Source organism: Gracilinanus agilis, chromosome 1, assembly GCF_016433145.1.
Source record: "Gracilinanus agilis isolate LMUSP501 chromosome 1, AgileGrace, whole genome shotgun sequence".
NCBI lineage: Eukaryota > Metazoa > Chordata > Mammalia > Didelphimorphia > Didelphidae > Gracilinanus > Gracilinanus agilis.
This window is the reverse complement of record NC_058130.1, coordinates 247,298,899-247,321,412: the sequence shown is the minus strand read 5'-3', so window position 1 is coordinate 247,321,412 and position 22,514 is coordinate 247,298,899. Positions and strand designations below refer to the sequence as shown.

General features: G+C 33.7%; 1 protein-coding gene and 1 non-coding gene across 4 annotated transcripts in view; both read right to left on the bottom strand.

The window, feature by feature from the left end:
* MLLT3 (MLLT3 super elongation complex subunit) overlaps window positions 1-22,514 on the bottom strand; it is a 298,796-nt gene that overhangs the window by 30,279 nt on the left and 246,003 nt on the right. The gene's annotated exons all lie outside the window — the stretch shown is intronic.
* Window positions 9,955-10,065, bottom strand: LOC123232722. Its single transcript, XR_006505243.1, has one exon. It is a non-coding gene; the product is annotated as a U6 spliceosomal RNA (small nuclear RNA).

Here is a 22,514-nt window from a genome sequence, read left to right as displayed (position 1 = left end):
TTTTGTGCATTAAAAATGTTTTCTTGATAGACATTTCTCATTCATTGATAGATTATGATCACATATAATTACACTGCATCAACCAAGGAAAGGTAAAGAAATGTCAGAGTTGGGGGTCAAGGGTCCTGGGTTCCTGAAAAGACTTAAGAGTTGGAAAAGAGATTCTCTATTTCCACCTCTTCCTTTTAACAGATAAAGAAACCAAGGTTCATAGAGTGACTAAGTGAACTGATAATGTAGTAGGTTCAAAATTCAAAACCAGATCCTCTAACTTAAAAGCCAGTGCTATTTACATTAAGCCTTGCGGTTCCAACAAGAAACAGGAAGGCATAATTTAATAACATGTTCAAATCCACCCTCAGCTCTGCCAGTGAGAAAATTTCTTAAATTTCTCATATATAAAGTTGATAATACTGGTGGTTGCCTACTTCTTGGGATGGGGAAGCATTTTTTCAAACATCACTGTTTTTCTTTTTTTTTTTTTTTTTGGAAGACAAAGCACATTAACAAAAGGCATCTATATATTATGGGATGATTTTGTTGGACTGACAGTCAGGGAAAAATGACTTTCTAGGATGAATTCAGCAAAACTTATCAGAAATAGTTACATGCTAGCATAGATGAAGTTGACAGAGGTGGCTTTGAAGCCAGAAAAATCTGAATTCAAGTCCTGTCTATAATACATATTAACTTTGTAACCTGGGGCAAGTCATTTAACCTCTCATCTCAGTACCACAGACAAGAATGAAACAAGCCTCCATTTGAACTGTCTTGGGAAGATTCTGAAGTTCATCTGGGCAAGATAAGGTCCTTTCTTGAGTGGAATTGTCAAACATTCAAACTCTGCAAAGAGCACAACTCCAAAGAGCTGGCCACTTATTCAAATGTCAAACATACATTTGCTTAAAGGATTATTTTACACAGAATTCACACAAGGCAAGCACTCATCTGGAGATCAGAAGAAATGATACAAGGACACTGAAAGTCTCTCTGAAGAACTTTAGTATAAGTTATGAAACCCGAAAGATACCAGCATGGGAATATCCAGCATGGCACACCTCAATTAAAGAAGGCGCTGTGTTCTATGAGAAAAGCAAGATGGCAGTAGCTAAAAAGAAATATGAGAACCCAAATTTAGAAGCATCTCCATCTCAGATGTTCACACAGACTATTTGTGCCTGACCTGCAGGAGAGACTTCAGAGCTTATTTTGGTTTGATTAGCCTCTGAACATTGACTTCAACATAGTGGTGTCATTTTGGTCCTCTTCAAGTCCAAAGAACAAAAACCAACCAACTCACAGACCATGAACTTAGTCTATCCTTTGTTCCTTCCCCCAAGCAAGGGTCTGGCAAGCTTCTATCTGCCCTACATCTTACCTCCTACTATGCCCACTACATCTCCTACCTAATTCAGACACCAATTCTGTAACCAGTTTGACTTAGATGCAGAGTATTAGGTAGCATCACAGTTATGGAATCATCAGCATTTAGCTTTAGTCCAGCTAATCCACTAGAAGTGCTGGGAAGACTGTGGTTATGGAATCACAATCATTTTAACTTCAAACCACAGAGCAACTCAAATAGTAAATTCCAGCAATAATATACTAGAATGTGCCTCGACAGAACAGGGTTATTATTATCACTATCATCAATAGCTTTTACTAAATGAATCTCAAACAATGATGTGCTAGGGCTTTTACATTAATCGGCTCAATCCAAGGCATGATAAATAATGACCAGTAGTAACTGGGGCACAACGAATGTGCCAAATTGCAATTGAAAATTTACAAATAATCATGCACCTACTTTAAGCAAAACTATGGCTTCTGAATTTATACTTCTACTAAAAGGGCTGGTTATGCCCTCTAAAGAAGTGTTCTTTGCTTCAAGAAAGTTTTTGCAATAATTTTTCTTTGAACAGAGAGCTTTTCAAGTGTATTCAAGACATGATTTTACTTACAAAATTTAGGAACAGACTTGATGTATGAAATAGAAACAATGAGTTATAAAGAACTTACCAAAGCTTAAAATAGGACACAAAGATTATTTTCTCCCTTGCAGTTGCCAACACACTTAAAAAGACAGTCTTGGGGCTGTCTTAATAATATAGTCACCCTAGGTAAAGTTGTCTTCTCCCAGTATCAACTCTCCATTTAATTCATTTCAAATCAATAACCAATTATTAAATGTCTACTGTATATAAAAGCCTTCACCTATAAAACAGGGATGAAAATGTTTATATTAAAGCAGGGTACAGTGCACTGGCCTTGAAGACAAAAGGACCTGTATTACATGCTAGCTTTGTAAATCTGGATTAATCCCATAACTTCTTAATTCTCTATAAGAGTGGTTCCCAAAGTGTGATCCAAGAACACTTGGGAGTTCCTGGAACCCTTTCAGGGAGTCCATGAGATCAAAAACATTTTCATAATAACACTAAGCCATTATTTGCCTCTTAAAATGCTCCTTTTTCCTAACTACATTTATGCATGAAGCCAGATTTTCTTCATGTAGTTGGAACAAATTGAATTCAAAAGCAGATGAGAGTCTAGCTACCATCCATTAAACTAGACATTAAAGAGATTTACAAAACATTTAAAGCAATGCTACTTTTCTAACTAATTTTTTTTATTTTGGAAAACATTACTTTTGCACAAAAACATAATTTGTTAATATATGTTTTATTATTTAAATTAAAATTTAATTTTTTATCAGTTTTTATTTCTAATATAGTAAATATAAATATGATTCAAATAAACAAAAACTTTGGGGTTTTAAATAATTTTTAAGAGTATAAAGGGGTCCTGAATAATTTTAGGTATATAAAGGAGAAGTAATACCAAAAAGTGAGAACTGTCACTCCAAGGAATATTCTAAGTTGCAGAGATGATGTTGACCTGTAACTTCCCCAGTGAGTTTCTTTACCTGGAAGTTGTGTATACTTATGAAATTTCATGTCCCATGTCTATCTCTTAAAATATTTATAACCTCATAACAATATTAAAGTTGTGAGGAAACCAATTTGATATCTGAAAACAGGTACATAAATGCAAACTGCTATTGGTAGGTGGCACGGTGGATAGAGTGCCAGGTCAAGAGATAAGAAGACTCTTCTTTGTGGATCCATATAGCGTGTGAGACATTTATGAGGCTGTGGGATCCCAGGCAGGTCACTTCACTGATTTGCCTCAGTTTCCTCATCTGTAAAATGAGCTAGAGAAGGAAATGGAAAACAACTCCAGTATCTTTGTCAAGAATACCTCAAATGAAATTATGAAGAGTTGGACCCGATTAACATGATTGGACAACAACCATTATTTCATTAGGAAAAAGGAAGCCTAACTCCTACAAAGAAAATGGATAGGCATTTAATGCCTAAATCTGTAAACTTTCCCTTCTTTACACCATATCCAGAAAGGGCAGTAAGTTAGTCTAGTTCAGGAATAGGAATGTTGTGGGAAATAAGGTACCCTAATTTTTAGCATATCTGAATTGATTTTTGCATCAGTTTTCATCATTATTTAAGATATGAATATCTTATTAAGGACTGTTACATAGTACATTCATAAGTAATTGTATCATTCCTTAGGTTTCGTTACTTTTTTTAAAATCTAGATTATCCAAAAGAACAATAACAGCAAAGATGATTAATGAAGTTGGGATTACAATTTAAGTGCCTTCAAATTCTTATTTACATAGTTGATAGAGGAAAACAGAAACTTAACAATTATAACTTTAGATGTGGATGAATTCAATTCCCAACTCAGAGAGAAATTGATTAATAAAAACTAGGGAGAGATTTTAATTTTCCTCTCCCAGAGGTGGAAGAAGGTATAAAATGCAGAGATGAGTGAATTATAGTATAAATTAGATTTGACCAACCTAAGGCAACTTCTGCATGGTAATCTCAAAGTATTTACATATTTCTCAGAATCCAAGACACTCTTACAAAAATGGATCATGTGGCCAAGACATAAAAGAATCAATCATATATGGATAATAATGCGATAAAATTAGTAGTGAATATACAAAAATTAACAACAAAAAAAAGGAAACCTAAAGAGAGCCTAAGTAGCAAGATCTTGAATAAGAACAAAACAGAGAAACAAAAAACAGTAACAATAAAGATAATGATAAAAATGAAATAGCACAACAAAACTTAAGGGAAAATGTGTTTCTCTGTAACTTTAGATTAACAAAATAGAAAAAGATAGGACCAAAAAACTTACCATGAAATTTGAAAGATGAGAAATTAAATAAATTAGTAGCACCTAAACAAGTAAAAAGGAGGTATCCTAAAAATTAGATAAACTCAAATAAGTAAACTAAAAATGAAGAGAACTCAAAAATAAAGAATTCTGGAACTCAAAAATCAGGCTAAATGATGTTTTTCAAATTGAAATTACCATATTAGCCTGAATATAATGTGACCCTTAATATAGTGTAATTGCAAGAATTTTGAAGGATAACTCAGAAAGAAACACCCATTTTCTTTTCTCCTTTTAAATTACAACTTTCTCTTAACTCGTGAAAAATGCAGGCACTTTATATTAGAAGTTTTTTCAAGGTCCTGAAAACAAGTTAAAGAAGTTTTAATGTCAACACTTCTATTAAGTATTTATTACTTTTATAGATATTTGTGAAAAACTACTTTCCAATATTTAATTATGTTTTCCTTCCTCTTCTATTTCCTCATCTTCTGAGGTAGAAACATCATTTGTGTCATCGCCATCACCCTCTTCTTCCCACAAAGCACCGTCTTCACTACCAGCCATACTGTTTGATATACAACATTTTTTAAATCCAGGCACAATGGACTCAGTGGAGATTTTGTCCCAAGCAGTTTTGATCCAGTTCCCCAATACAATGACCAACAGTTTCTTTATTTTTCCCGATGGAGTAAATTTATGGTTTCCAGCCAACATCTATTTGTTATATTCTTTCCTCAAATGATCTTTGAATTGCTTATTAATGACTACATCTAACACTTGTCATTGTGACATCATTCCTCCAAGAATAACAACTAGGTCTGTGCACATTTCAGCAATTGTCTTCTTCACATTTTCAGTCAGAGGATCCTTGAATCATCGAGTACAAGTAGTCCTCTCTGATGCAGTAACGCACCTGGACACCTACCTCAGACCACATTCAACCAATCTAGCACAAGTTCTTCATTCATTCATCCCTTTTCCTATACACGAAAGATCACTCCTGATGGTAACTTTTCCTTAGGTAACGTCTTAAACCTTAAAATTACGTAAGTAGTCAGTGTTCTCCCGTCAGCCATAGTTGCAAGCATCATAGTCATTCTAGCTTTCTCATTTCCAGTAGTTTTAATCAACATTGATTTGGCGCCTTTAGTATTAATGATGACATTTGTTGGAATATTAAAACAAAAAAGATGCTTGGTTGGCATTTTCCATCTGCCTCAGGAGATAGCCATGCTTTTTACATACACTGAGGCACATAATACATAGCTTATGGTTTCAAAGCTGGAAGTTCTCAAATATAGTGCAAGTACAACTTTCAAAGGTACGTATTGGGGGAAAAATGTCACACTATATTTGGGCTAATACAGTAACAAAAGCATTAAATCATAGTGAATCTGATCAAGAATGAGAGGAAAATCAAGTTGTCCAAATTAAAAAATCAAATTGCTCAAATTAAAAAATAGAAAATGTAAATATATAAAAAATTATCAAACTATATGATTATATGCCAGATACGGATTTCAGAAGGAAACTTAGGACTTACAAATAATAAAATAACCAAATGAACAAGACAAGAAAGATATTTAGAGCAACTCTATTTCTTGGAGGGGAATAAGTGAAAGCAGTATATGAATTACCAGAAGAATTTACAAGGGAATTTTACCAAACTTTTAAAAAGGGTAAATGCCTATGTTACAAAAAATATACTCAAAAAATAGACAAAAGCCATTCTACTCATCTCTTTTTGTGGCAACTATCAATCTGTTATTCAAATAAGGGAGAAAAAAAGCAGAGAAAAAATGTAAAAACAAATCCATAAAAATTATTAGCAATCTATATTCTAACCAAAAATAAAAATATGACAAAAAAGAAATTCCACTCAAAATAACTACAAATTGCATAATATCTATTAGAATGATAATAGCTAATATTTGTAATGCTTATGATATGCCAGACACTGTGCTAAGTTCTTTACAGTCACCTCATTTAATCCTCACAGTAAACCTCAGAGGTACATGTTATTATTATCTCTATTTTATAGAGAAGGAAACTGAGATAGAGATTAGGTGACTAAATAAAAGAATATAGAATGAACATGCAATAAAAGGATGGGATCCTAATCAAGTTAAATTATTTAATATGCACACTACACAAAAAATGTTGAAGTTAAAGTTTAACTGAGTCAAGGTAAAGGCAAAAGCATGCTGAAAGATGTAGAGATTGCTTGATTTGGTATAATGAAATAACATTAAAAGTTATCTTTTTCTTTTTATTTGTATGAAGTAAATTTCAGAAATTTTTGCCTGTAAGATTTTCCTAATTCTACTTATTTCAAGTTACCAAAAAACATTTATTAAGCACGTGTTATGTGCCAGGCACTGTGTTAAGCCCAAAAAGAGAAAAAAAAAAAAGGTAGCCCTTGCCTTCAAGGAGATTACAAATTAATGGGAGAGACTATACAAATTACAATATTCATAAATTGAATATTTCATGTTGAATTAATCCACAAAAATCTTCCCAGGCTTCTCTGACTTCATAATAATTTCTCGTGACACAGTAATAATCCATTACATCACTATATAACAATTTCTTTGGCCGTTCCCTAAGCAAGAGGTCTTTTGACTTCCTTGTAGAGAGAAAAGGTGACAAGCACTTATACCCTGGGGTACAAGCCTAGTAGGGGACCTTTTGGGTCCCTCTAAACATAATCTAAATGGCTTTTGTTTGGATCAATTCATAGTTCCATCAAATTGACGTGACGATAGTTTCACAGTCCCTCCGAAAGACTATTATTGCCTACCTTTTGTCATTTTTGCCAGTTTGATGGGAAATGGAAAACCTCAGAGTTTGATGGGAAAATGGGAAACCTCAGAGTTTTAAAAAATCACATTACTTTTAATGGTAGTAATTTGGCCTAATATTTCATATGATTATTAGTAGTTTGTAGTTCTTCCTTTGAATTATATTTATTCTCTAGGGAAATGGCTCTTACATGTTGAAGATGTCATGAACCCTATGGAATTAAGAATCAGACCTTGGATTCAAATCTTTACTCTGACACTTGACATTGGTATGCCTTCATGAAATTAATTTCAATCTCTTTGGACCTCAGTTCCTCCATGTATGAAATAAAAGTATTAGACAAGATGATCTCTAAGACTCTGAATCTATCATCTTAATATCTTCTAGGAAATCATATCTTATCATTCATATATTTCTTTATACCTTTACCTTCTTGTTTTTTTTTTTTAAATAATGGGCAAGGGGTAGGAGATAGAAAGCAGGGGTACCTAGTACAGAATTTATAGCTATAACACCTCCTGGAATAGAACTAAAAAAAATATATATATATATATGTTCCTTAATTCTATCATCCCAGGAATGAACTGTCACTAGAACTGTTTCCCCTCACATCCAAACAACACTCCAGTTATCAGAAGTAATGCGTTCTGTTGTCATGATGACTGCTATTCAGTAACTTGTGAAATAACCCTCTGGTATACAGGGCAGAGCCCAAAATAACTCCAGATGATTTGCATTCCTAACATGCATACTGACTGTAACAGAGTTTTCAAACACTTCTAGAATTGATAACTAAAAATCATATTACCTGTAATTAGATTTCTCCTTTACTGATAATGAAATTGGTTTGGGAAATCATAATTTAAGTGGCCAAATTTTATTAAAAAGTTTGCTTGCCTAGGCAGAATACCCTATCAGGAGATTAATGTTAGCATTTCTTCTGCCTTCTAACATTCCAAAGTATCCTTCAATCCATTTCTGGTTGGTAGCAAGGAAAAGCCAATGAGTTTTCATTCCTCTCTAACCCCTTCACTCCCTCTCCCAAATCTCAGCATTTTTAGCTCCTTTTTGTCTTTCTGCTCTTATTAGGATATAAGTGCCCTGAGGGCAGGGATGTCTTTCTTTTTGCTCCTAATGGCATCCCTAGTATAGAGCCTGATACATAATAAAAGCTTAATAAATGTCAGTTTCCAATAATTTCTATAAAAAGTATTGTCAATGGCAACAGATCACTTCTTCACAAGGCAAAATTTCCTTAACTAAAATAATCTAAAAATCTTATAGTACACGTAAGCATTACATATATTGTCCTCTTATATTAAGATGATTCTCCAAGTCAATGACAAAATTGTTCTCTTCCTATTTACACAAGCATTGCATTGTAAAGCCTTCAAATCCTAGGTGATAGATCTACAAGGAACATAAATATGAATATACGTATATCTATAGAAAAGATATATAAATATGCATGCATACAGATAAGTAGATGGATAGATATGTATATGTAAAAGTCAAATAGAATTAGAAGAAACTTTAAAAGATTATCCAAATCATTGTAGTCATAATTTTAATGGAAACTTGCAAAAAGATTATCTTTATTGTCCTGATATTTGGTTTGGAAAATATAGGCTTGGACCAGTTAAGAGTGAATATTGCTCAAAATTGGCTAGGTCTTGAATTTCATTCTTTATCCCTGCAATCAAGAGTTTATATCCAGGTTTTTCCTTTTAGCAGAATTTGAGCACCAAATAATGGATTCAAATCAAACCTAATTTAAAAGCAAATGTAAGGTGCTACTCTTTCTGAAGTGAAAATCCTCTTCATTGGTTGCTCTTTGGGTGGGTTTCCCTTCTTTTTACAGTGCTCATTTTAATCAGGGACCATTGAAAACCACACATTAAACGAGGGGCCTACTTTAAATGGGCTATTCTGTAGGAAATGACTCCTAAAAATATTAGCTTCCTAGACTTATCCTTTATCTCCATTTTCACTATGTAAAGCCTCTCTCCCTTCCACAACCCAAAAAAGTGAACAAAAACCTAAAGAAGAAAATGTCAAAAGCTTAACATGCTTTTAAATATCAGAGGATGACCCTGTGATCTGCCCTTAATTTTAACCTTTAGGATGTGCTATTTTTAAAATCTCATATTCCCTATAATAAATATTTAGATTTCCATTAGGAATAATAATTTATTTTTTTAAAGCCATGTTTGCAAGGTTTGAAACAAACCTGCATTTTCATGCTCTCAATCTTATATGAGTCCAACAGTTGCTTTTCTCCATAAATCAATCCATTGTTGCCCTTCATAATGAGAAGGCAGATTTATAGCCTTTTACCCTCTTTTTCTCACAATCAAAAAGATGCCTATTTGGGTAACAGAATGTTTCTCTTCTTCAAGAGTGTTTGGGATTAGGTGGTGGGGGGCAAGGGCCTTTAACATCTGCTCTCTTCAAGTGAATGACACCTCCAGTTCTCACAGTTGGGAAATTGAAAAGCAAATAGCCATCAATAGATATAATTTTCCAACCTCAAGAGTTAATACTTTACTCCTGTGCTATCCCAGAACACCTTTACTTTCCCATTTGATATTAAAAGGTTGTTGCTTTAAAGCTCCAATATTCAAAAGTAAAAATTCATCTTTTTAATTAAGAAAATCACTAAAATATAAATTTTATGAGATTACAAATTAATTTACTTAATTTGAACACAAAACAAAGACCACCCTTGGCACTAATATCTTGAATTTTCCTAATCCTGAAAATACACCTAAATTATAGGTTGTCAAGGCCAAGATCTTTTTACTACTCTTCAGGGTTTTTTTTGTAGCAACAATATAATACGTTCCATTTACAATAAAAGTTCTGTAAAGCTTTTATTTATTTTTTAAAAATCAATAAATTGTTTTTATATCACCTAGATTTCCTCCAGAATCCTTCCTCAAAAATTTGGAGGGCTTCATTAATTTGTATCTCAATTTTGTGCAGGGGTCATATGCTAATCTTCTCACTATCATTTATATTTTATTAAAGGTGTTGCAAAACTAAGAACACTTTTACATACACAAAAAAAGCCTTGGGGAAAAATATTAAAGTTATAAGTTTTATGCTTTAATTTTAAACAAAGGCATTTTATTTCAATGATCTAATTCTTGTTGGCATATATAATAAATGACTACATGAGGAAACTTGCATATTTCTGTATTAATAAAGTCAAAGATGGGTACTCGTACATGTATAAATATTATAGATAATTATGATTTAAAAAATCTCAGCCAACAAGGAGATCTAAATTAGGATAAACTCTACATGCTAATCAGTCATATTTTGAAAAGAAAATCTACTTTTAAATAGACAATGGTTATAGAAGATACTGATGCACAAAAACACAAACATTTTTTTCAGTCACTAAAAAATAAAGGAAACAGGTACTGCTTGGAAAAAAAATTAAAAAGCCCTTCGAGAAGACTAAATTGGGGCTTACATCTATGAATATGGAATAGTGCCTGCTGGGCTCACACTTCTTGTTACCAGAGGCTATCTTTTGTCACTTAAGCAAAGCTTTCTGACAGTTTTACAGGCTGTTATCCCAAGGACTTTGGTATTTATGGCCTTTATTCACTTGGGCTTTCTGCTCTTATCTGCTGGTTACTAATCACTAAATAGATTTTTTTATGGGTCTGAAATTAGCTCAAAGGATGTCCTTCAACAATGGCAACTCAGGACAGAACCAGCTAAAGGTCTTCTCCTATGTTCCTTCCCTGCTATCCTCAATTTTCTCTTCATGTGAATGAATCAAAACAAGTTCAGATCCAACTATTATATTAAGGAAATGGCATAATTCTTGAATGAAAGTTTTAAGTTTGGGTCTCGGCTGAATGTTCAGGATAGATAGGAAATGTCAGTATTTCAGGCTTCTGTAAAGCCGTAAATGCAGTGGACCGCTGTAAAAGAGGGTAAGAGCTTCTTACAGAACCACAATGCCAACCCAGCTCACCAGTTTAATTACATCAATCAACAATTAAGCACCTATATTATGCACTGAATACTGTGATGGATGGACAGGGGAAAAAAATAAGAAAATGAGTCAGTTCCTACCCTTGAGGGGCTTACATGGAAGCAGAAAGTGGCAATAAAGGAATACAGTCTAGATACAAAATAAACCCAAATGACTGGGTTGGACAACAAGGTAGGGCCAGAGAAGGAAAGAAATAGAAAAAGCCTTGGCATGAAACTAGCGATTGAAATAAGTCTTGAAGGGAATTGGGAGAGAAGGGAGAGAATTTGAAGACAGACTTTACAGAAGCAGGAAAAAGAGATATTTTAGTGATTGCCAAATAAGCCAGTCAGTAAAAATAAAAAAAGTATTTAAGTGCCTACTGTGGACCAGGACACCATACCAGTTCTGGAGTTGACTGATTAGCTGCCTAGGCTAGTGTGGCTGGAAACTTTAGTGCCTGATAATAGTCTTTTTTTTTTTAACTTTAAACTTCTAACTTAGAATCAGAAAAGCAGCAAATGCTAAGTAATTGGAGGTAAGCAACTTATCAAGTGTACTTGTTAGACTTGGGACACACCATGATGTTCTTAAAAATTATTAAGTACCCTTGCCCCCAAAGCTTTTTGTTTTTCATCTATTAATTTCTATTTTATTGATGTCTTTTTTTCAGTTGTGTCTTGACTCTTCATGACCCTATTTTAGGGTTTTCTTGGCAAAGATACTGGAGTAGTTTTCCAGTTGCTTCTATACCTCATTTTACAGATGAGGAAATTGAGGGAAACAGGATGCAGTGATTTGCCCACGGTCACACAACAAAAAGTCCCCGAGTTCAAATTTGAACTCGGGAAGATGTCTTCCTAACTCCTGGCCCAGCATCCTATCCATTATGTGACATAGCTGTCCATTTTTACAACTGTTGTTTGTTCAGTCAAGTCCAACTCTTCATGGCCCCATGGATCATAACCAACCATAGGGTTTTCTTGACAAGGATACTAAAATGGTTTGCTATTTCCTCCTCCAGTGAAACCTTTTATTATGAAACAAGAGATTAAGTGATTAGCCCTGGTCACAGTTAAGATGTCTGAGGCTCAATTTGAACTCTTCTTGACTCCAAGTCCAACACTTTTCCCATTTGAGCCACTTAGCTGCCTCCTATTTTAATATTATATAAATAATTTTATTGTTGTATTAGTATCAATATATCAACATTAATGTTAAAATATTAGAAATTTGAAGTATTAATATTATTATGAAAATAATTTTGAACTTGTGGACCTTCTAGAAGTACCACAAGGAATCCCCACTGTGGGTCCCAGACAGTACTCTGAGAATAGATGTTTTAGGAATATAAATTCATGGTCTCTATTTTCCAATTTCTTCCTTATCAAAAGATTGATGTTTTCTTTTGCCCATTTGGAATAAAATGGCAGCTAGAAAATGAAGTTTTTAGAAAAAAATTATTTCTTTTCTCATAATTATACACATAAATATACATTCACAAGCAATCTTTGAGTAAGGTGCTACCCCAACAGATGAAAAATACTAACTGCTTTAGGAAATTAATTTTTCAAGAAAGTACAATTTCCCTGAGATGCAATTAGTTGAAAAGAGAAGTATATTAGAAACCCTTCTGTAAATCTACCTTATTGATTTAGTTGGGGGGGGGGGGACTAATGGTGGGGAGCGGAAAAAAAGTGCTCTTATCCTCAACAGCAGATGTTCCAAATGTTTTCATCCCTTCTAAAGTTTCTTATGGCACCCCTATGTTGAAAAGTGAAAATCTTCTCTTATCCTTCACCAAAAAAATTGAGGCCATTCATAAAGTGCTCCCTTCTCCTCTCTCTCTGTCATCTCATAGCACTCAGATATCTTCCCCAAATATCCCCTCCTTTCCCCACCCAAAGTGGCCTTTTTCACCAAGAAAAGTCTGTCTGTATACACACATGATCCTATTCTACTCTATCTTCTCCAGAAACTGCTCCATCATCCCCTCTCCCTTGCTATTCTTGTCCAATTGTTGTCCAATTGTTTCACTTCTGTTCAACTCTCCAATTGTTGTCCAATTGTTTCACTTCTGTTCAACTCTTCAAAATCTCATTTTGGGGGTTTTCTTGGCAAAGTTACTGAAGTAGCTTGCCATTTCCTTCTCCAGCTCATTTTAGAGATGGGGAACAGGAATGAGTGACATGCCATGGGTCACATAACTAATAAGTATCTAAGACCAAATTTGAATTCAGGAAGATGAGTCTCCTGATTCCAAACCCAGTGCTAGACTATCCACTGTGCCAAATAATCAGATATTAATTGTCAAAAAAGGAAAATGATACAATTTCACAATTTTTTTCAATTGAGCATTAGGGTAACAAAGAGTAAAATTTACTGGCCAAGTATAAGGACAGCTTCAATTCTTGCTGAAAACACTTGTTAAAATTATACCTTTTTGTTTTTAAATAATTTTCAAACTCTTGCACTATCTCTAATTTTGTAAGTTACTTCAATTGCTTTAGAAGTTTGGTATAAAACAAATTAAAAAATTTTAGCCTATAAAAATATTATACAAATACTCACTTTTAATAGAAATCAGAAAAGCTCACATGAAAATGGCAGCTCCATACAAGGCACTATTGTGAGCGTCAAGAGTTATGAAGAACAATCACTCCAAAAAAGAAAAAAGTATGCTTAGAAAAACATATGTATATTTAAATTAAGCTGACAGTATAAATGCCAGCAAGCACATGCTCCTGGTTTTCCAACTGCTAATTCATACAAATGTATTGGCTAATAAAAAGCAAACTTCATCCCTGAAAAGTTTTTTAAACTATGTTTCTTTCATCCAACTTTAGATATATGGTAAGCTTACATTTTGTTTGATATAACAAATGTCTGATTTCTTGAAGCATACATGAACTTTTCAGTTAAATTAATTTAAGACACTACAAGAGGTTATATTTCTCTTAAGGCAGATCTAATTTCTAACATTCAGTAAATTCACAATATATTTAGTCTATACATTCTTTTATCTAATGCTTATAAATTCTATGAAAAAATAACACCTAAAAGTTTTAGGAACTTGTTCCTGGACAAATATTTAAGCTCTTTGATTCAGACTACAATATGAACTAATAAAAAATCAAACAGGAAAAGTGATGACTAAATAAATGGGGAAAATACTGTCAAATATACTTTCCCCTTCAAATGAAGTAATTTAATAAATAAGTACATAAATAGATGATTTAAAATTTTTAAAAATAGTTCATAACTATGCCAAAGGGCTATAAAGCCATGCATACCCCCCTTTGATCCAGCAATATCATCACAAGGTCTGTATACCAAAGAGACAAACAAAAGGGAAAAGAATATATTTGAAAAAAAATTTTTCTAGCAGCTCTTTTTGTGGTGGTAAAGAACTGGAAATTATAGGGATGTCAATCAATTGGAGAACAGCTCAAGAAATTGTGGTGGATGGATTTCAGAAAAAGAAAAACTTACATGAACTGATGCAAACAGAATTGAGCAGAACCAGGAAAATATTAAACATGGGCAAATACTGAACAATAACAACATTGAATAATAATCAATTATAAATGACTTAGCTATTCTCAGCAATACAATGATCCAAGACAATTTTGAAGGATTTATGATGAAAAAAAATGTTATCTATCTCCAGTGAAAGAACTAATGAGAATCTGAATGCAGAACAAAGCACATTATTTTTCACTTTATTTTCTTTGTGGATTTTTGTCACATGTATTATGTAGATCAAATTGCTTACTATCTCACAAAGAGAAAAGGAAAAAAGGAGAGAGAGAATTTAGAATTTTAAAATTTTAGAAAACTGATGTTAATGTTTTTACCAACTAATGTTTTAAACTAATATTTTTACATAAAACTGGGAAAAAATAAAATGTTGAAAAACAAAAAAGAATTTCAGACTCATATTTAACAGTTGTTCAATTAGAAAAATATTTAATGATAACTGAAATTTATGAAGTATAATATATGTGGAATCTGCAAAAACATTTAACATATGATCCTACTTGGTTCCCAAATTTCTGTGAATTAGATACCACAGGTATTATTATATTGTTTTAGAGATAGAAATATTAAAGACAATAGTCACAAAATTAATAGGTAGGATTTGAACCTGGTTCCTTATTTTTTCCAAGAATTTCCTTATCTTTCGACTAAGTCATGTTATTTCTCTAGTAAGTTCTTTTGTATGTATAGATAAATGATCAGGCTGTGACAAGTACTATTGTTATTGTTGCTGTTATACAAATACTTGGACATGGTAGAAAATATATAAGCCTGAGAGCCAGGAGATGCAATTTCAAATCTGAAATCTGCTAAGCATTTACTTATGACCTAAGACACAGTCCCTGACCTTATTTGGGGTAAAACTTGGAATGGGAACATGACAATTACATAGTTACACCATAAAATAAAATGAAAAGTGAATCAAAGCAATTTTAATGATATTTTTGTAGAGTTTGTGGAAGACTTCTCAAAAAACATGGTATTTGAGCTAAACATTCAAAGATGGAATTTTTGTGTGGGAGGGGTGGTGTGGGGAAAGATGGGCAGAGGAATAATATTTTTTTTAGATCTTAGATCTTATCTTAGATCTCTTTGTCTCACACTCTTTCTGTTATATTAGTAGAAACATAGCATCTCCTAAAAGGCACAGCATCCTTATCCATTCTCTTTATCAAATAAAAGGAGAGGGAGAAGGATCAGATTTTTGCTTTTCACAGCTATTTCTAAACCATACCTTTGCCATAAGGAACCTCTTCTTTTTAAAATCTTCTTTCATCCATAATATCTCCTATTCCCAACCTTTGTGATGCTCACCCACATAGTGTTTTTAAGGAAATTGTGTGGTTCCATGGCTAGAGGACTGTATCTAGTCAAGAACATCTTAGTTCAAATAGATAACTATTATAATAATCAAGCAGTTGTTATAATAATTAGATAATCATTTATTGCATGACTTTGGACTTCTCTTAGCCTCAGTTTCCTCATCTAAAAAATAAAGATAAAATAACAACCTATTTCATAGGATTGCTGTGAAAATCAACAAAAAATGATTGATATAAATTAAAATGCTATGTAAGTGATGATGATTATTATTATTTATATGCAAAAAATAGAACATGGTAGAAAAAAATATTAGCTTGGAAGTCAGGAGACCAAGATTTGAATTCAAAATTAATTAAGCAATTATTTTAGGCAGAGATCTGTGAGAGAAATATGGTGACTAAATAAGACACAGCCAAGCTCTTATTTTTGAAAAAAAGTCTAGTGTGTCTATATGATGCATATACAAATAATGAACTCAAAATAAGAGCTAAACTGATGATGATGTAAATAAAGTGATATGCTGAGGTACAGGTAAAGGTAATTATCAACTGGGAAGTTCAGGGAAGATTTTGCATAAGTCATGGTACTTGAGTCAGGCTTTAAAGGAAGGATGGGATTTCAAAAAAGAATTAGGAATAGGAAATAACACGTGCAAAGATCATAGGGTATAGCAACTAGTCCAATTCAAATACTTTTCCATAAAAAAGTTTATGGAAGGGGCAGCAATGTGGTTTAGAGGATAGAGAACCAACCACACCTCGAAATGGGTTCATTCTGGCTTCAGCTGTGTGACCTTAGGCAAGTCACAACTCCAATTGCCTAGCCTTTAACACTCTTTTGCCTTGTTTCAATTCTAACACAAAAGATAAGGGTTTTTTTTTTTTATTACACAGGAAGAGTATAGTGTGAGATAAGGATAGAAAGGAAACCTGGCATAAGGTTATGTAGCATCAAATTCTATCTAGGTTAAGGTCTTACAGTTTTATTTGTGGGCAACAGGAAATCACTGAAAAACTGTGAAGGAATGACACAAGCTTTTTATTTATTTCATTAATTAATTAATTAATTTTATTTAATGAAGTCACATCATGTTGCCATCACGAGACTTGGGACCAATAATGGCCAAAGCTAGGGAATGACATCAGTTGGGAAGAGCCCCAAAATCAGGACACTGAAAAATGTATGCCTAGTGAAGGGGATTGCAATGTAAATATGTACTGATTTTGAAGAAGAAAACTGTGAAAACAAAACATTCCTGGTGGGGAGTCAGTACAGGATACAGGGAAAGGGAAGGGGGAAGGAAACACCACTCATAGAGCCCATGAGTCAACCTCATGATAGGAAAATGACCAATGTCTGGACTAAGTAGGACGAAGAGGGACCACATGGGTAGGTTTACAGTGAAATTCCTGAACCCAAGTCTCAGAAGAAGCTGACAACCCTGAAACAACAACAAAGCAACTCACAGGAAAACAAATGAACAACAGGCTCCCACCTGCTACACTAAACAAAATTGGTGCAGCCTCTTAGAGGATCTAGTGGGGAAAGTAATAATTAGGTTGTTTATTTGTATTCTGTCAAATTGCCCTGGCATTCTGCCTTAATTAATATTTTTTACTTTTATTTGTGGTTCATACACAAGCTATGACTATAGAATGATTATCCTCAAATAGATCTTGGAGTTAAGATAAGAGATGCCAGAATTGAGGGAAGAGAGGGAATAGGCCATATACATATAAGGGAAATGTAACCATAGGGAATAGATTTGGGTGTAGAGAATGAGGCAAGAAAACCACTTAAAGAAATAATAGATGAGAGTGGCTAAGTGGCCCAGTGGATTGAGTGCCAGGCCTGGAATTGAGAGGATCTAGACTCAAATATGGCTTTAGATATTTCCTAGCTGGGTGGCACTGGGCAAGACACTTAAACCCATTTGGCCTATCCCTTGTCCTTCTAAGAGTTGTTACCAAGACAGAAAGTAAGGGTTTAAATTTTTAAAAATCAGTAACAGATGGTAATGAGATGCTAGAGGGCAAATGTGAAGGGACTTAAGAGTGATTTTATGTCTATATAAAATCTCCTTAACACAAACTATTTAGCCAAAATGAAATTTCCATGAGTATGTGAGATTTGTGGTTTATTTGTGTGTATTTTAGAGTATACATTACAGTTTTTATATGCTGAACTAATCTCTCTTTTCTCCCTCTGACTATGTTTACTTTGGAGAGTCAGAAAGGGATTTAGTACATTGGTTGGTTTCAGCTCTAGCAGGTACTGCTCCTGACTCAGAATGAGAATCTCCAGATGCAAGATCAAAGGACTAGAGCAAAGAATGGATTAGGATGGCAAGAGAAGTTGCTGATGGTGACACATGCCTGTAACCCCTGGATCTCAGCAGACTTGAGGCTGGAGGATCCCTTGAGTTTGGGAGTTCAAGACATAGTAGGGCTAAAGCCAAGTGGGTCTCCTTACCAAGTTCAGCAACAACATGTACGCCTCTGTGATGGAAAGAGAAGCTAAAGAAGGGTGAACATGCCAGGTCAGAAAAATAGAGCAAGTTACAGCTCTGGAATTGATCAGCATTGGGATTGAGCCTGTGAGTAGCCACTTCTAGGCTGGTTGAGATAAGGAGATCTAGTTTTAAAAGAAAACAAAACAAAAATTTTAAATAAGACCACTTTGGAGGTTACTACAATGGTCTGGGCAAAAAGTTCTTAATTATGGTAGCATTTGGAAAGAGCAGAAAGTGTGTTTGGGGTGGGGATTGGATGAAAGATAAAAGATAAAAACAACAATAATTACTAATTGGGGATAGGGGGATGTGGAAGCACTGAAGGTGAGGTAAAGCCTATACAATTGGAATAATGGAAGTCACAGAACAGAAATAAAACATAGTTATATTTCAGAAGAAAGATTCTAAATACTATTTTGTCCCCACTGTGTTACAAATTATCTATAAGAAGATATCTAACGGGTAACTGAAAAATACAGCATAGTAGATCAGAAGAAGAGTGGGCAGCTAAGTGGCATTGTGGATGGAGCACTGGTCTTGGAATAAGGAAGATTTATCTTCATGAGTTCAAATCCAACTTCAAACACCTACTAGATACTTATTTTCTTCATCTGTTAAATAAGCCAGGGAAGAAAATGACAAGCTACTGCAATACCTTTGCCTAAAAACCTCAAATGAAGTCCAGAAGAGTAAGGCACAAATTAAACCCTTGAAATATAATATCAGATGAATAATCATGCCTGGATTGTAGCTCGAATTCATCTGCATAAAAGTTTTCACTGAAACCATGAATCAATTAGAATATCATTAATGAGTATGCAGATAACAGCATGTAGACAGGAAGACTTGGATTCAAATCCCTCTACTCACATTTACCATGTGTTTGCCTTTGGAGTGATGGGGAGAGAGAAGGTGGGGGGGAGAGGAGGGAAGAAAATACTTAAGGAAGTCATGCTTGGTCTTTCAATATATTATAAGACATGAAACTGTAATCTTGCAGTAATCAAACTGCAAGATTAGTCAAAGCATTAGACCACAACCCTACCACAGTTTCAGATTACTGCATTAGAGTCAGCCTTGATGTCAGAAAGCCAGGTCCCACACATGTAAAATTAAATCAATTGAGAAGTACCTACTAAGTGCTGTGTACTGCTGTGATAAGTAATGGTTTCCGGCATTAAAAGGAAATAGAATGGTTTCTTTAGTTCATAGGAGGAAATTAGGTAGTAAGAAGATAGCTACAGATAAAGTTCTATTAGGAAAATCCATTAAAACAGTTGTTCTCGAAGTATGGTTTGGACAATCCCAGAAGTATCTTAGGTCTGATTAGAGGGCTGTGAGATCAAAATTATTTTCATAACACCAAAACATTTTCTTTTCTAATATGGTAAATATCAATAGATATAATCTATATCAACAAAAGTTTCTTTGGTGCTCAAGGGTATCCTTAATAACTTTGACGAGTACACAGAAACAGAAAAGGAAAATGATGAATACTGCGGGGGGGGGGAGGGGTAAAATTAGATCACTAATGCATGGTTGGTGGAATTCTGAACTGATCCAACCATTCTGGAAGGCAATTTGGAACTATGCCCAAGAGGCTAAAAAACTGTGCATACACTTTGATCATGATAGATAATAAAAAAGGGAAAGGACCTACTTGTGCAAAAATATATATAGCAACTTTTTGTTGTAGCAAATAATTGGTATATAATGGTGATGGAATACTATTGTGCTGTAAAAAATGATGAACAGGATAACTTCATAAAAAGCTGGAAAGGGCTACCTGAAGTAATGCAGAAATAAGGAGACTCTCCTGGTTCTGAATTATTGTACACAAGAATATCAATATTGTATGATAATCACCACTGAAAGAATTAGTGACTCTTATAAAATGATCTGGAACAGTTATGAGGGATTTATGATAATGAATGCTGTCCACCTCCAGAGAAAGAATTGTTGGAATAGGGTGCAGATCAAAGCATAACACCTTTCACATTAGTTTATTTATTGTTTTATTTTGGGAGTTTTGTTGTATATGAGGATTCTCTTACAATGATCACAATGATGATCAAAACAAAGATATGTTTTCCTTGATGTTATATGTACAATCCATATCAAATTGTTTTCCAACTCTGAGAGGGAGGAGAGAAAAGAGAGAGACAATTCAGATCTTATTAATTCCAGAATCTTATATTAAAAATTGTTATTGCATGTAATTGGAAAAATAAAATCTTTGAATAAAAAACTGTATAAAGGATCCTGAGACCAAAATGATTGAGACCTCTTGTCTTAAAATAAAGCAAAGATCCTGAAATAACTTCTAAAAGTATCCCATTTGGGAAACAACAGGGCATAGTAAAAAAAGCACATGAAACCTAGAGTTAGGGGAGATTGGATTGTCTTACTGCTTATGACACATCACTTATTTGGTCATAAACAGACCACTTAAAGCTCACTGAGTTTTAGTTTTCTCATCTATAAAATGAAAATACTATTATTATATTATGCAAAGCTGGGAAAATGAGGTAAGGGGAAAAGAAGCTGAAAAAGAGGTAGGCATATTATTGTACCAGAAGAGATTACAAGCAGAATGGTTTCAGAAAACCCTGGGAAGATTTCCATAAATTGATGCAAGGTGAAGTGGGCAAAACCAGGAGAATATTATACAGTATGAAAATATATCTTTGTAATTTAAAAAAGACATGGAAAGAAAAAAAGACACTAATCTGAGAAAATTCTAAAGGGCTCATGATGAAAAATACCTCCAGAGAAGAAAGAGAGCTGAGAGAAGAGTGGGTCGAGGAACTCAAAGTCTAGATTGAAGCATACTTCTTTTTGCTTTATTTTTCTTGTTTTTATGCATTTTCTTTTGCAACATGACTAATATGGAAATGTGTTTTGTATGACTTCTCATGTATAATGGTTATAATACTACAGTACTTCCTTCTCAAAGAAACTATAGGGAGGGAGGGAGAGAATTTGGAACTCAACATTTGAAAAAATGAATATTTTAAAATGTTTACATATAATTAGGAAATACTTAACAAAATAAAAATTTTAAATATATTTTTAAAGTCCTAGGAATGAGATTCAGCTAAACCAGATGATACTGAGAACATCTGATAACTGAACTACACTTAGAAGTAATGTTAGAAATCATCTAGTCCAACCCCCTCATTTTACTGGTGAAGAAACTGATATTCAGATAAAAAACCTGACTGTCCCACACAGGTAAATGGCAGGATCAGAATTAGATCAGAATTACCATCAATGTTCTCCTGATTCCAAATACAGTATTCCTTCCAATAAAGAGGGAAAACAAATATATGTGAAATTGAATTCCATAGGTTTTTCAGTAGTGATTCAATATCCTTCTTTACAAAAGAATAATTCCCATTCATATTGTATTAAGTTGAACAAAGTCTTTTCCTGGCAATGACTAAATAGTGTAACCATTACTCCTTCTATTTTATTCAAAAAGAAGGTGAAGTGACCTGGCTTACCTGCAGCCACACACACAAGTAGAGTTGGGACCACAACCCAAGCCCTCTTACCCCAAATCCAGTGCTCTTCCAATGATGATACCTCTCTCTTATTCCCTTTAATTCAAACACTCATTATAACATAAATTTATATGATACACGGTAGGTGCATCACAAAATGTGAGCAACTATTTTAGTTGGTCAAAGTTCCCCATTATATAAAGTGTTTATTGACACTTAAAAGGTAGGAAAAAAGAATCCCAATAATATTTTTCCATCAGTATCTCTCCTATAAGAAAATCTAATTACACCCCTTTATGTTACATATATTTCACTCATACATTAAAGGCTTCAAACTTCCAGGCTCTTATCTTTATATGAACTTTATACATCTCTGAATAAATTCATAATCATTCATAGGATATAAAAGCAAAGGGGAGAAAAAGGCCAAATATTATAGAAAGTCACACAATAGTATTTTTGAACTTCAAAAGTACAGAGAGAGTGCAGCTGGGGAGTAATATATTTTCTGTACCCTTGGAAAGTTAAATTTGGTTTGGCAAAAAACCTTTAGGAGTAGATAAGGCTCTGTAAGTAAAATTCTGCAGTTTTAGCCAAAGAAAACAGTCTGTAGATTTGATGACTG